The 16,428-nt window shown below is 44.9% G+C and overlaps 1 protein-coding gene across 1 annotated transcript in view; it reads right to left on the bottom strand.

The window, feature by feature from the left end:
- The window catches only part of LRRC1 (leucine rich repeat containing 1), a 121,967-nt gene that overhangs the window by 57,666 nt on the left and 47,873 nt on the right, over positions 1–16,428 (bottom strand). The window lies entirely within an intron of this gene.

Here is a 16,428-nt window from a genome sequence, read left to right as displayed (position 1 = left end):
CAGACTTGCTGCTAGCTGCTTCCGGGGCACAGTGTGGTCCGTGGTGCCAGGACAGGCAGGAAGCCTGCCTCTGCACCCTGGCTGCACCGCTGACCAGGAGCCGCTGAAGGTAAGCCCGCGCCCCAATCCCCTGCCGCAGCCCTAAGCCTCCCCAAACCCCTCATCCCCGGCCCCACCCCAGAGCCTGCACCCCCAGCCCAGAGCCCTGACCCCCTCCCACACCCCAACCCCCTGCCCAGAGCCCCCTCCCACACCCTGAACCCCTCATTCCCGGCCCCACCCCGCAGCCCTCACCCCAACCCTCTGCTCCAGCCCTGATCCCCTCCCACACTCCAAACACCTCATCCCCAGCTCTGTTGTGTCACAGGCATCAACAATTTTCTTCAACTGGGTCGCCAGAAAAAAAGTTTGAAAACCACCGCCTTCTAGTACTACTCTCTTGAATCTAGGTCTCAAAATAAATGCAAAATACTGTTACTCAGGCTTGGTCTACATTAGGAATTTATGTCAGCATAACTACATCACTCAGGGGTGCGGGAAATCCACATCCCTGAGCGACATAGTTATACTGACCTAACCCCAGTGTAGACAGCTACTGCCACTTGAGGAGGTGGAGTATCTACACTGACAGGATAAGCTCTCCTTTCGGCATAGGTAGCACCTTCACTAAGCAGATGTGAAAATGGTGGTAAGAGTAGAGCCGTCCGAGGTCTGGTTTGATATAAATGAAGATAATCAGATATTTGTACATAAACATGAAGTTTCAAATACTGTACAGTACGTGAGTAGAGCTTTAAAAAGTTGCCTGCCAGTTTTCATGCTTCAATGCTATTTTCATGAGCAACCTGTGTTAAGGACCCTTAAGTTCTTGCATCAAATTCCAACAAGAATAATGCCCACACTAGTAGGATGTATTTGCTTTAAAAGTTTCAGATTTGTGATCCCATCATTTACTTTGAAAGGAATAAAATTTATACTAATACTTGGATAGAGATATGCATAGAGGAAAACAGCATGTTTAAATATTAACAGAAATTAAACCTTTGTACATACGTCGCTTCCTTTCAAGCATCCTCTTTTGAAGAAGAGCCCCCCTTTCATCTATAACTTGTTTAGATAGACTAGACAGTAGAAAGCACTTTCAGAATGTTTATCTTTAGAGTAACCCTAATTCTTTGTTACTTCTATTAAACTTATCTTAAAATGTAGATGCCACTGCTTCATCCTTGGAACACTTCGTTCAGCCACTTTAACAAGAGGCAAAACACTCATATCGGGGACAGTAAAGTGGGAAGCTCTGGTTAGAGGAGTTTGCCAGTGACAATAATGTAATTAGTTTGATCTAATGTTTTAAATCTACCAGATTTTGATTTATTTTGTGTTTTGGTCTCGTATTGGTCAAACCAATGACGATGAGGACGATGACAACAAAAGGTAGTTATCTACTTTCTCAATTCTTCCAGAACCTGCATAGGAACATTACGCATTTAAAACAAGCATAAAGCATACTAGAACTATATATCTAAATTCTCTCCAGTCAGAAGAAACCAAGGTAAATCTCAAAAAAGTAATAGCCATTTCCCAGTTATAGATTTTCTTTTCAGTTCCCTTCCATCCTCCTCACATTTTTCCCAGACCATATCCCCTGTTTAAGTTTGTTACATATATTCCTCCAATTCTAACCACACAGGAAATGTAGTCAGGCAATGATCTGATACAATTACTCACACAAATAGTCCCCTGGACTTTACTGGCCAGCAGGACTATATAGCCTATTGTGTGTGTGTGGGGGGGGGGGGGGGGAAATGTATATTTCGTTTAAAAAATGAATTTGGAAAGTGTGTTCCAATCTGATCCATTAACTTTAGAGTTTCAACTCTAGAAACCTGATTTAGGTATAGCAGGACTTCCTTCCTCCCCTGCAAATAAGCTTTCCCACAACTATATTGTGAAGCCTGTGGGAAAACATTTATTTTGAATGACCTCCAAGTGCAGAACTGAAGTAAGAGCAAGCAAGACCATCTGCAGAAGCAGTGCTCAACTAAGTTTAGATGCTCAATGGAGGAGATTATGTAGGAGTGTTTCCCTGGTAACCTCCTTTGCTTCCTCACACAACTGTACAAAAAGCACACCAACTTACACCTTACACCAAGCACACCTACAAGACAAGATCATCCTACTGATATAAATAATATATATATATATATAAAGGATCAAAAAGTGTTCATCTGCATTTCTTTCATTTTTAAACTGCTGTCAGTGAGAGGCAAATGAGCACTAAAAGATTACTGAGATCACAGGAATCTGAGCACTAATCTCATGATTCTTTGAGCATCCAGGAAATATCCCACAATCTGCTGTGAAAGTTACCTAGAAAGTGTAGCACCTAGAAGTAGCACTTGGTGTCCTGAGATGCCTACTCACAGTGCAACATGCTTTGATCAACACAGCACTGCACAGTGTGGACACAGCTTCAAAGGCAAAGTAGCTTAAAGCAGCGTGTGCAGGAGTGTGGACACCGCTCATGTAGCTGCATCTATTTACTTACCTTGATATAAGCTATACTAGTATTTCTGTTAATGCCTGAGCCCTGGTGGAGTGCGACTTGACATTCGAAGAGAGGCTCACAAGCTAATTGACAACAGATGGAAAGACACTGTGTGATCTTAGAGACACCCTGTGGTTCACAGATTCCAAGGCCAGATGGCACCGTTGTGATCAACTACTCTGACCTCCTGTACAACTCAGGCCATAGAACTTCACCAAAATAAGTCCTAGAGCATATCTTTTACAAAAGCATAGCTTGGCCCTTTGACAGGCCAGATATAGCCACAGAAGTGGGGCGATAATCTAAAATGCTCAGTCCTGTCAAGATAATAAAGCAAGGCTCTTGAAACTTCCAAAGTAAGCAGCTTCTCTCCTGGCATCGCATGTGATTTTGGAAAGACAAGTAGTTAGTTAATAGACTGATTTAGGTGAAATTTCAAGACCACTTTAGGGTGGAACTGAAGGTGTTACCTTCGTACCTCCTTGCCCCTGAAGAGATCCAGTCATAAGGGCTCGTAGCTTGCTGACCCTCCAAGCTGGAGGCAATAGCAACTAGAAAAACTGTCTTGAGGGTAAGATGATGAATCGAACAATTCAAGGGCAGCTTGAAATAGGCTCTATGAGCTTTAGGAGGACAATGTTGAGATGCCACACCGGAGTAGTATTTCTAGCAGGCAGGTACGTAGGTAGGAGGCCCTTGAGAATTCTGATATCAGATGAGAAAAGAGAATGACTGTATCGGAGACCAACACCGATACTGCTGCAAGGTGGACTTCAACAAATCAAATTCCAGTCCAGCGTATTTCAAGTGCAGTATTGGTGAAATATTAGGTCCATGATAGATTCTGCAGCAACCATGCAAGGCTGGTTACCACATGTCCGTTTAAGAAGTCTTCCAGGTCACAGCTGGCTCCTAGAAGGTACAGAGCAAATGGGATTACTCTGCAATAATGGCACCATGTCCACATCCTGATAGTCTCCTGATAGAGAGGGGATGACCAAAAGCCTCCTTCCTTGTTTACATAGTGCATCAGGGAAGTGCTGTGTCACAATTACAGGGCAAACGGCACCTTCCAATCATTTTAGTCTCCCCCTTAAGTGCACCCCTCCCACTCAAGAGACAGGCCTAACTTTCTGCATCTTACTCTGGGCAGTACCATGGTCCAATCACTCAGACTGGAGGGATGTATACACTGCAATCGAAGGTGTGATTGCAGCTCATGTAGACACAGCCACACTAGCTTTAAGCTAGCTAACATGGCTAAAAATGGCAGCACAGACCCTAGTGCGAGCTAGCCTCACAAGTACATACTCAGGGTTTTGGGTGAGCGCTTAAAGCCCACGCCGCTGCATCTTCACTGCTGTTTTTAGCTGCACTAGCTAGATTTTAAATAAAAAAAAAACAAGTGTCACACCTTTGTTTGCAGTAGTGACATACACTGGATCTCTGGCCTGCAGTACCCATTTTCCAAAAGTGGGAATGCTACAGGCCCAACTGCATTTGGTACCTGTGAGCCCGTTCCCTCTGGGGACCTGTGAACAGCAAACTGATTAAACATTCCAGTGACTCAAAAAACACATCTCTACAAAACAAAAACAATGCATTATATTCATTCCCCCAAAGATGCAAAGCACACAGGGCAAAGGGTATAAACAGTAAGTGTCCTATGCGTTTGGATCTTACTGTCACCTTAATTTTTCCTTGCTAGCATTTCTAAGTTCCCTGCAGCTAGCATTCTCCCCAGGCATTCTGAGAAAAACAGATCATCCTGCTTGCAGCAGGCACTGTCTGTGTGTTCCCTCTGTATCATGTCAACTTTAACTAACACTCCCTGGGCAACCTTCCTTGGCTCCCCCAAACCCACTCCTTCTTTTCCCTAGGCCCAGGGTCCTAATCAATTTACCTTATAGCTACATCACAGCTTATGTCAGCATAACTTATGTCGCTCAGAGGTGAGTAACGAAAGTTACTCCAACATAAGCACCGGTAGGGACAGCGCTATGTCGGTGGGAGAGCTTCTCCCGACGATACAGCTTCTGCTGCTCACAGGGGCTGGAGTAGTTAAGCTGGCGGAAGAGCTTTCTCCCATCGGCTTAGAGTAGGGTGACCAGATGTCCTGATTTTATAGGGACAGTCCCGATTTTTGGGTCGTTTTCTTATATAGGCTCCTATTATCCCTCACCCCCATCTGGATTTTTCCCACTTGCTGTCTGGTCACCCTAGCTTAGGGCGGCTACACAGAGAGTTTGCATCGGTACCGCTGTAATCTCCCTAGGGCAGCCGTGCCCTTAGTGTTCCCTTTGATCTCTCTCTCTCTCTCTCTCTCAGCCTTGACAAACCAGTTATGTCAACAAGTTGGGGCCAAGGAGTCACCTCTTCACAGTTTTAAACCTGGCTATTATGCTTGATTGTTGGGATGCTCCTTATATAGGCCCGTTTTACCTTTCCTGCTTGGTTGCAATAACAACCCCTTTTGATCTCAGTCTATAGCAAGTAACCCATCATGAAGAAACAGAGGCTTGCACCAGATTTATTTAATAAATAAAAAAAAAATACAGATATTTCCCAGTTCATTACATCTTGTTTGTCAAGATCTGCACAGTGGATTTCTGCAAAACAGGCAGGACCACTACACAAGCCAACCAGATGGCACTGAGCTCCAGGCCTTCCATATGCAGTTTCAAGTTGTCCTGAGATCAAGTTATTTGCATCTGCAGATGGTTTAGGATGGGTACCCCATCCTGTCCTTGAGGAGTCTGTCACTAGTGTTGTCCGGAAGGGGGCACAAGAGAACCCCCTTTCATGTCCTCTGCATCCAACCACCAAGCGAGTACTCATTGAATTTGGGACAGGAGCATGACTCTCATTCATGTGATGTTTGGACAGGGTGTACATAGACTTCAGCTGCAAGGGCTGCAAATGAAATCAGATAAGCCAACATGTGGCCTAGAAGCTCCAGACATGTATGTACAACCAACAGATTTGACTGAAGGTGGTCTGTCATCGACTGGAGAAAATGGAACTTGACCTCTGGGAGGACTATGATGGCATGATTTCTTATAGTTCACCCAGAGTACTAGTTGGGAGAACAGGGAGAGGAACACACTGCCGAGCTGCTGCAGTTTCCTCCTGGGACCTGCCTCTGATCAGCCATTCATGTAGATATGAGTAAATGTGGATTCCCTTTCTTCTTAAATGTGCTGCGACCACTGCCAGGCACCTTGTGAAAACTGTGTTGCTGAGAGTTTGAAGGACAATACCCTTTATTGGCAATAGTTGGGTCAAACTGACCCAGAGGTACTTCCTGTTGACTTCACTATAGGGAAGTACACATCCTGCACTGAGAGCCATGAACCAGTCATGAGCTTGAAGAAATGAAAGGATGGAAGCAAGAGTTACCATCCTGAGGCAGCATATGTATTCGTTGAGTTTCTTCAGCTGTAGCATAGGACGAAGACCTCCTTTCTTCTTCATAATAGGGAAATACTGGGACTAGAAGCCTCTTCCCCTGAACTCCCGTGGAACCTCCTCTATGGGTCCTAAACAAAGCAATGAGACCACTTCTGCTCGAAACAGTCTCTTGTAAGAAATGTCCCTTAAGAGGGCCAAGGAAGGGGGGGGGGGGACTAGAGGGTTAAAAGTGGAACTGGATAGACTAGCCAATCCTCTCTAGCATCCATCTGATGTTACCAGAGATCATGCCCAGGGAAAAGATCATGCCCTCTGGGCTGACTCTGTTGTGGCTCCCAAAAATCCTGTCAATTTGCTGATGCCCCATAGATGCAGGGGAGAAGGAAGGCTGGCACCAAGAAGAAACCTGGGTTCAACAGGGCCACGGTAATCAGGTTGTCTGGTGTGTTAAAATGGCACCCTCTCATCTGGGGTTGATGACTGTATGGCTTGCAAGACGGGGCTGAGATGTGGATCTCCAAGTGGCCTTAGAGTCTTTTTAAAGGAGTGCACGGCCTTGTTTGTCTGCTCACTGAATGGTTCCATGCCTTCAAATGACAGGTCCTCAATTGTGGCTTATATGCGTCCCTGCTAATGCCCAGTCCTTGAAGCCATGAAACTCCGCACACAGTCACCGCTGTGGCCACAAATACAGCCATGGGCCATCTGGCCACCAATTGGTCATCTATGATTATTTCTTTGAGCTTTTCCCTGTTCTATGGTGGGAGCTTTGATAAAGAGGACATTGCTCTACCCAGGTCAAAGAATCATAGTTGGCCAGAAGGGCTTGATATTTTGCCACCCATAGCAAATGGGTCTATCCCTCATGTATATGGATGGCAATCCTAACCAGGACAGAAGTTGTCAATATGTTGAACAACGGTTGGTTTTTTTTCTTGTATGACAGATGTGTCTATTTCTAGAGTCTCTACAACTCTCATAAGGAATTCCTGAAGTAAGCCAACACTGAGGATACCATTTCATTGGCTGACAAGGATGAAAAGTCCTTAGGTGGTAAAGTACAGTGGAGGTGTTGCTCTGGTCCCAGGTCTCCTCCTTCATGGGTCCTTCCTCTCCCCCTGCCCTGGTGTCAGTGAGCTAACCATGGATGCCACTAGGTACAGTAAAAAGAACAGGAGTACTTGTGGCACCTTAGAGACTAACAAATTTATTAGAGCATAATAAATGCTAGGTACAGTGATCTCTCTCCTCCTGGAGTGTGGTAGACATTGGCTCTTAGAAGCACATGGAGGTTGGACCCCCAATATGTTCAATAGGGCCACGGTGGCATGTCCTATGGATGTGGCTGGCTCATCTGATATTGGCCAGTTTAATGTCAATCCTGATGTGACGGTGGCTGAACCCTGTAGGGTCAGCCAAGTGGTCTTTCAGTGGTGTCACCCACAGATCTCAGAGGAGAGGATTCTCTGCTCAAAGCAGGTGAGAACATGAACCCTAGTGAAGGAGTAAATCTGTAAGAGCAGTGCTGGGGCTTACAGAGCTCTCTGTACCAGGACTGTACTGAGGACATCCCTGGTTCTTCTGGGGGCACATCATCAGGTGGTCTTTGTTCAGCTGTAGGCATCAATGCCAAAGGTTGTGCCACCAATACCAGGGTTGGCACTGGATAATTTCTTCTCTATGCCACAGGCTGTTTTTTGTCACTAGCCCTCAATGTCATGTGAGGCTTAGTGTTTCTCTCCTGAGGCCTTATGCAGTCGGTCATGGGTGGGTAGGCCCTGAGCTCAATCTAGAATCTCTGCTTCGGTGTTTGGGGAAGCCTCGCTCTGGGCCTGAAGCAAAACATTGACAGCTCTGGTACTGACACCTGGTACAATGTTTTGTGTGCCAGTGCTGCTGTCAGCACTGGATCTTTTCTCTCTGCAGTCTTCTCTATGCTGGTTTAGATGTTGTAGCTGTTAGAGTGGGCACATAAAGAAATCTGTTTGCCTTGTAGCTGGGGTCTGATACCGGTTTCCTCAGGGTATGAAAAGATCTTCATAGATTTGCAGGACACATGGACCCTTTGTGCATCCTCAAAGAGAACTACCAGCATACTGAGAATTTATCCAGTATATCAGTGGTCCCCCAACTTTTCACATTGTGTCCCCGTCCGCCCTCCCACTCCCGGGAGCTGCGGTCAGGAGCTGGGGCCAGGAGAAGGGCTGCGGCTCCCAGAGGTGGAGGATGCACAGACAGGGGTACGGGGACTGAGGCTGGGGCCAGAGCCACAGCCGGGCTGGGAGCCAGGGGCCGGAGCCACAGCCGGGCCGGGAGCAGGCTGGCACTCTCCCCCCCCGCCCCCGCCCCCCGTGCCCCATTGGGGGTTGTCCAGGGCCCCGCCATGCTCCACGTTCCTCCATATCCCCCCCTACCAGTTTGGGGACCACTGCAGTCTATGGATCTCTCTCAAGACAGAAGAAGCATTTGCTGTGTCCACCTTCAGTTAAATTCACCTATCACAGGAATGGCAGAGTTTGTAGCCCACAAGTTTACAATTCGCCATGTTAAGATGCCCTGTACAAAGGGAAATGCAAGACTCTACCCATCCCTGAACAAAAATATAAGTTACAAGTTTGACTTTTGAATTAGACAGCTTTCATCTCATTCCCCCATTTGAATATTGCTCATACAGGACTAAACTGGGCACAGTACAGGGGTAGAAAGAAGGCACCAGTTGGCATTCAGAGTTAGCCACACAGTGCCTGTTGTAGTTCCCAAGTAATTTGCCATAGCCCTTTGCTATAGCATAGTCCTTTTTGCTGGCCAGCATACAGGATGGTTGACCCATGTGTCTACCCATAGTTCACTCCTTCCTGCCCCCTTACCAGACAGTTGTCCAATCGATGGGGAGAGAACAACTGTATTTGCCCCTGCACTTCCTTGAGTGTCTGGGCTTTATTTTGACATGTCTGAACTATATTTCAGTTAGCATTAGATTTTAGCTCCTCAAAGCAGGGATAGCTCAGTGGTTTGAGCATTGGCCTGCTAAACCCAGGGTTGAGAGTTCAATCCTTGAGGGGGCCACTTAGGGATCTGGGGCAAAATCAGTACTTGGTCCTGCTAGTGAAGGCAGGGGGCTGGATTCGATGACCCTTCAGGGCCCCTTCCAGTTCTAGGAGAGAGGTATCTCTCTTTGTGTAACATCAAAGCACTGTCGACACTATATAATATCTATCTCAAGACAGATGCTACAGTGATAGGCACAACAGTTTAAAAACTAATGATCACCTAAAATCGTGTCTCGGTGCAACCCAAACACAGGTAGTACCTATATTTCCCTCTTCTCCAAAATCAAAGGAGGAACTATTTTCAATCTGGTCTGGATAGCTTTGGAGGAGGCATATAGAAACAGGACATTGTGGCAAGGCACCCCTTCTGCCTCGCTGGACTTAGCGCTCCCTCTTCTGGCAGGGACAGGGGTAAATCAGGTAGGGGTGTGTGTGTGTGTGTGTGTGTGTGTGTGTGTGTGTGTGTGTGTGTGTGTGTGTGTGTGTGTGTGTGTGTGTGTGTGTGTGTGTTTTCTTAGTATGCAAAGTTTCCTATTATAAAGATGCGCAAACAGCCTGTTTAGATCATTTATAATTCATAGATTTAAAGAACATGCTCTCCTGGCCCATTTTCTCCTATTTCAGACCCATGTAAAACCCAAGGATTATGATTTCACTACAGAAGCAGAAATGCCTTCAGTAACTGGAAACAAATACTGAGGATGTTTGGGTAAGTGAGGGAAAAGGAGGCTTGCCCATAAAGTGTCTCTTCTCTCCTTCCATCTACACCTTCTTCCACACACACCCCAACAAAACCATGAATTCGATATGCACTTGAGTCACGCTATCATAAAAGTAGATAAAAAAATCAATTAAGGCTGACACTTAACTTCATTTTTCTTCATTACATGATGACATCAGGAAAGGATTATCAAGCGAGTTGCAATATCTGAACACTGAAGGTTGATTTAAACAATATTTCTGAGCTCCTTTTATTTAACAGTTAAAGAAAATTACAGGGTATAGGTGAGCAGGGAAAAATATGAAATAAGGTCCCGGATGAAACACAGTACCTATCAAGAATCATCCTGGATTGATAATTATAATAGAAGAAATAACCATAATGGAAGAAATGACAATGACCAGTATAAAATACTGAGGTCCCTGAGACGGTGTTAAATTTCAGTGGGTTATGCAGTGTCTTCCATTTCTGTTCACTATTAGGTTTCATAGCTGATATTTAAACAGTACATCCGTGCCAATACTAAAGCGAGCCAGGTAAGACACTTTTCACTGTTGCTGGATAACAGACTCAAATCCTGCTTAAACATCCAGGATTTTTCTAACGCTGCACATTGATGAATGCTCTACATTTACACGTGCTGCCCCAGATGTTCTGGCATACACAGACTATGTGCAAGCACTGCTAAATAGTAAGTCTATAAAGCACTCATAAGCTCTATGACGTATGACAATGCAGCCATGCTGACAGCAAGCGAAAGTTGTGCCAGCACACAAGTAGATAAAATCAAGCTCAGCAGTCATGTATGTAAGAGGATATACCTTTTTCCAGGCAGGGTTTCTCTCTGGTAATTTATTACCCTTGTTTAAGAAGAAATTATGCTCATCGCTGACAATTTAGCAAGCTTGCTATATTTAATGTACAAAGGACCTTGGGAGAAAAAAAGTCTGACTACAGAATTCCCTGCATTGTATAACCCAAGCACTACTTCCTTCAAGGTTTTAACCAAAAACCTTTATGTATCTCATGTTCAGTTTAGCACTATTTTACTTTTTTTCCCCCTAGTAGGTTTTCACCATATGGTGAAAACAACCTTGTTCTGAAAACCACTTAAAACTAAGCCACTCACTTCTACACAGAATAAAATGTGTTTTTATGTACCACTTGTGCTCCATGTCCCCCAAAGCACTTAAAAGTAACAAATTAGTTGCTTCATTTGCCTACCTAATGGCTGTATTGCCAGTATCTATTAAGCACTCTACAACAATTCACACAGCTTTCAATAGCTGTTTTGCAGATACAAAAGTGGCTGGCTAAGGGCAGGTCTTCACTACAGGGGGGGGGTCGTCGATTTAAGATACGCAAATTCAGCTACGCGAATAGCGTAGCTGAATTCGACGTATCGGAGCCGACTTACCCCGCTGTGAGGACGTCGGCAAAATCGACCTCCGCGGCTCCCAGTCGACGGCGCTTACTCCCACCTCTGCTGGTGGAGTAAGAGCGTCGATTCGGGGATCGATTGTCGCGTCCCGACGAGACGCGATAATTTGATCCCCGAGAGATCGATTTCTACCCGCCGATTCAGGCGGGTAGTGTAGACCTAGCCTAAGACACTAGCACTTTAGTCACTATAGAAGGTCAAATTCTGGAAGCATTTGCAGCCTATGGGCCAAATTACCTCAGTTACCAGTATAAATGTGGAGGGTGCCCCTCTGATCTAAATACATTTATTCCGGATTTAAACCAACATGATCCACCATCAATAGCTGCTCTGTGAACGCCACCAACAACCTTGAATTGGTTCTATGTCCCACAGCAATCTGTCCTCCACGAAATTATCATGTTCCACGCCAATTCGCGTTTTCTTACAAGCTCTGCAAATACTGGAGGACCGTTCAGCCTGTGCTTGCAATGCTTATGGACAATAATGCAGAGCTGTGCCGGCTCCATTTCAGCTTCTGTCAGAAATGGCAGACAGCGAGGACCGCACACATTCATGGGATTTTTTTAAAGGGTGCAAAAATTATGGGATAGAGATGACATTATGGGATGGAGACAGTTGCACGCTGGGAAGTTCACCCCTTGCTCCCAGTCACCCCTGTATGACTCATTTCTACCCCACCATGCATTGCCAAAACAATGTGCTTGACAGTACCAGGTTGCACTCTGGGATATCTAGCCATAACGCACTGCACTGTGCATCAACACAAGCAGCATGAGCAGCACTGACGCAAGGAGCACAAGCGATATACTAACTGCAGCTGCTTTATGCCAACGTAAAAGTTTATATTGTAGACATGCCCTAAATCACTTTTGAAAATGAGACTTAGGCTCAGATTTTTTTTAAAAGGTATTCAGTAGTTATTCCATTCAGTGGTGCGATGCTTTAGTGCCTACAATCACACTGAAGTTTCCCACAGCTCGGCCAAATATTTCCTTTCCCTGTTCACTTACCAAGATATTGGAAATGCTCCATGCTCCCCTGTAAAGGGGAGGGTGGGTTGTTATTTTTTTAAACTTCTGAAGGTGCAGTCAGTCTCTGGATCAATTTTCTAGCCCAAATCAGAAATGGAGTACTGTGATCGGCTGGTTAATCTTGTCAGCTCATATTTGCTAATATTTGGCAGTTTTACTCAACATTTCTGAAGTGGTTCTAAAGCTCTGCCTTAGCTCTTCTGAGATATATCTATGGAACAATATTGTATCCCTCTGGGAAGCCTAACTGCCAGTTTTAAATTTAGACAGTGGCGGGGTGGGGGAGAACAGGAGAGGAGAGAACGCTTCAGTTTTCATAACTCTCTCCCTGTGCAGTTCATCTTCCACTTGCCTCTGGACTACCAGCTGCTGGCAACACTGATAGAGGGTAGTGTATCTATTTTGTTTGTACTCTGCTCAGTTCAGTTCTGTGTGGCATGCTGCAGTAAAATGTTCAAAGACATGCTTTGCGCAGGTGGAATACCATCAGATTTTAGTAAAACACCAAGCACTGACTGCAAAACGCAACATCGCCTGGATTCTTCCAAACTGGAATGAAAACTGCAGTCCACAGCCAAACACTTCAGTCTGGTCAGTCTATCTTTGTAGAGAGCAGCATTCAGGTCTCTGAATAGTTGACTTGGTCTGCTCAACTTGCGTAGTCAGACAGAGAACTTTGCCTGTAGCTAAGTGTTGCAGATTTTGACATATCTGCATGCAAGATACTCATTCCCTAGATTTGGATAAGGCACTCTTTTCCACAGAAGAGCAGCAAGTTAAACAGGCAGTTACACGCCGCTTTCTTACTAAGTTCAGTCTCTGAGCTCTTTACCCAGACAGAGTCCTCATTTAAAGCAAAAAGAACAGGAGTACTTGTAGCACCTTAGAGACTAACAAATTTATTAGAGCATAAGCTTTCGTGGGCTACAGCCCACTTCTTCGGTATGCATCCGAAGAAGTGGGCTGTAGCCCACGAAAGCTTATGCTCTAATAAATTTGTTAGTCTCTAAGGTGCCACAAGTACTCCTGTTATTTTTGCGGATACAGACTAACACGGCTGCTACTCTGAAACCTGTCATTTAAAGCGAATAACTGTTAGCCAAATGTGACTCTGTAACAGGGTTTAGTCACTGCTGGGGCGCCCCCTTGTAGCTGCAACTGGGGATTGGCTATGCCTAGTCTGAGGCCTCCTTCCTTCTTACTCATGCCAGGTCCCCTCTTGCTCTCTTGGTGGCAGAGGAGCTGGGCGCCACTCTGAGCCTGCCTGAGGTTTGCAGTTCCGGAGGCAATGCTACCACAAAGCGCAGCCTCTGTCAGCGCCACTTTGTGCCTGCCCAAAGGCTTGCAGTTTGGGGGAGCAATGCCTCCCTCTGTGCCCCCAAACTATGCCCATGTTAAAAAGTGGAGGGCATGGTCCCTGCCACCCCTGGTTCCAGCACCGGTGGCCCCCTCACTTCCACAAAGGTTCCGGCACCCTTGCACCCAGCCCTGCCCCTCCCTGGTCTGGGCCCTGCGCTTAGGGGCTAAGGGGCCGTGAGCTGGCTGGGGGGGCCTCAGCGCCCCCCAACTACAGGGCCCTGTGCAGTTGCCCACCCGTAAGGCTGGCCCTGCACTCCCCAATTGATACACACCCCCACGTCTGCGCTGCCCAGCTCTAAAGGTAGTGCCTCTGTCAGCAGCAGAAGCGCAGAAGTAAGGATGGCAATACTGCGACCCCACTACAATAGCCTTGTGACTGCTGTCCCCACAACCCTCTTTTGGGTCAGGACCCCCTGGTTATAACACCATGAAATTTCAGATGTAAATATCTGAAACCATGAAAGTGACAATTTTAAAAATCCTATGAGCGTGAAATTGACCAAAATGGACCGTGAATTTGGTAGGGCTCCCTATAGCTCCTATCTGTGTAATATTTCCCTCTATGAGTTAGGTGGAAAGATCAAGGTATGATAACATCTGGAGAAAAAACAATGTTATATTCAGGTGGAACCAAACATGAGAGAGGTGTACAGATCATCATGAATAGCGCCGCAAAAAAAAAAAAAAAAAAAAAAAAAAAAAACCAACATCAATTGGCAGCCAATATCAGATAAGCTACTGGCAGCTAGATTCCACTCTCGGCACATTAAGTGCACCATAGTCCAAGCATACGTCCAAACAAGAATGCAGATGAAGAGGACAAAGAGAGATTCTATACAGAATTGAACGATGTAATGAACGTAGTACCAAACCACGATCTTGTCCTGGTTATGGGAGATTTAAATGCCCAGATCAGAAATGAAAGAAAAGGTTGGGAAACAAACAGTCATCGGCCACATGCAACTGGAACAACGACAGACAATGGCACAAGACTTATTGTTTTTGGCACAAAATTCAAGCTTAGCATCTGCAATTCTTTCTTCCAACATAAAAACATACACAAAAAAAACATGCATTTCTCCAGATGGCCGTACGCAAAGCGAGATACACTACATCTGTGTTAGTCAGAGGTGGAAAACATCAGTGTTAGACAAGAGTATTTAGAGGAGCAGATATGGGGAGTGATCACTACTTGCTGAAAGCAACATCAAATTGAAGTTTAAAGCACTCAAAAAGAAACAACACAGTCAGATTATTCAATGCACAGAAACTACAAGATTGCAGGATATGAAAAGAGTACGAGAGAGGTCAAGAACAAGTTTGAGGTTCTTAAAGATCTTGAAGAAAACGAAGTGGAAAAATACTGGGATCTTTTCAAAACAGCTATGTTAGAAGCAGCTGAAAAGATAATTGGTAGAAAGAGAGGAAGCAATAAAGAACAGTGGATCTCAGAAGAAACATGGAAAATTACACCTCTACCCCAATATAACGTGACCCGATATAACACTGTAAAGCAGCGCTCCGGGGGGGGGGGGGGGGGGGCTGCGTGCTCCAGCGGATCAAAGCAAGTTCGATATAACGCAGTTTCACTTATAACACGGTAAGATTTTTTGGCTCCCGAGGACAGCATTATATCGGGGTAGAGGTGTATAGACAAAAGAAGAAAACAAAAGGCTACAACGTAATACTACAACATGCGACTGAAGAAAGAAAACAAACCTATAGGAACCTTGACAAAGCAGTAAAGAAACAATGCAAAAAAGAAGTGAAATTGAATAGAAAGTAAGGCTAGTGAAGCTGAAGAAGCAGGAGAAAGAAATGATACAAGAACAGTCTACACGATCCTGAAACAGTTAACAGGATATGGATCAAAATTCAGAAGTGTCCCAGTGAAAGGGAAACAAGGTGAAATTTTGAAAACACAGGAGGAACAAGAAAATAGATGGGTGGAACACTTCAAAGAAGAGCTAAGCCAACAAGAACCAATTACAAGACTGGAATTTAACAATGACAAACCATTAGACCTAGATATAGATATATCTGAGGTAAAAATCGAAGTAGTAAAAGCAGAATTACAGAAGCTGAAAAACAAACAAGGCACCTGGTTTGGACAGCATTCCTCCTGAGATGCTTAAATATGGAGGCGAAGACGTGGAATCAGTCATCTGTTCGCTATGCAACAAAATACAGATGGAGGAGAAAGTGCCAGAAGAATGGACCCTCGGTATCATCATCAAGTTACCAAAGAAAATGAGACTTAGGCTCACCAAAGAAAGGTGATCTAAACAATTGCTCAAATTGGAGGGGAGTAACTTCTATCTGTCACAGGAAAAGTATTAGCAGCAGTCCTCCTGAACAGAATGAAAGGAAAGATGGATACCATCCTACGTGAACAACAATCTGGATTTAGACAAGGGAGATCGTGCACAGACACTATTTTCACCCTGAGACGAATTATTGAGAACACAATTGAATTCCAAGGCAGTCTTGCCATCAGTTTGGTGGACTTTCAAAAGGAATCTGATAGTGTAAACAGAAACAATGTGGAAAATTGTTGAACAATATGGAATGCCAACAAAATTAAACATTATGAAGGCATTCTATGCCAACTCAAAATGCTGCTTTAAAATGAAAAATGGATTGAGTAAGCCATTCAGCATCAAGACAGGTGTAAGGGAGGGGTGCATCCTGTCTCTTTTTTTGTTTATGCTAGTCATCAACTATGGATTAAAACAATGCGATTGTGATACATATGGCCTAAAATGGAACAATTCAAGGCTATTTGATCTAGACTTTGTTGACGACATCGCTCTCATCAACGAAAATGCCAACAGACTACAAAAATGCACAAACCAAGTAGAAGT

This window comes from Emys orbicularis, chromosome 3 (assembly GCF_028017835.1).
Source record: "Emys orbicularis isolate rEmyOrb1 chromosome 3, rEmyOrb1.hap1, whole genome shotgun sequence".
Lineage (NCBI taxonomy): Eukaryota > Metazoa > Chordata > Testudines > Emydidae > Emys > Emys orbicularis.
Note: the sequence above shows the minus strand (reverse complement) of the source record. Positions and strands in the feature narration are given on the sequence as shown.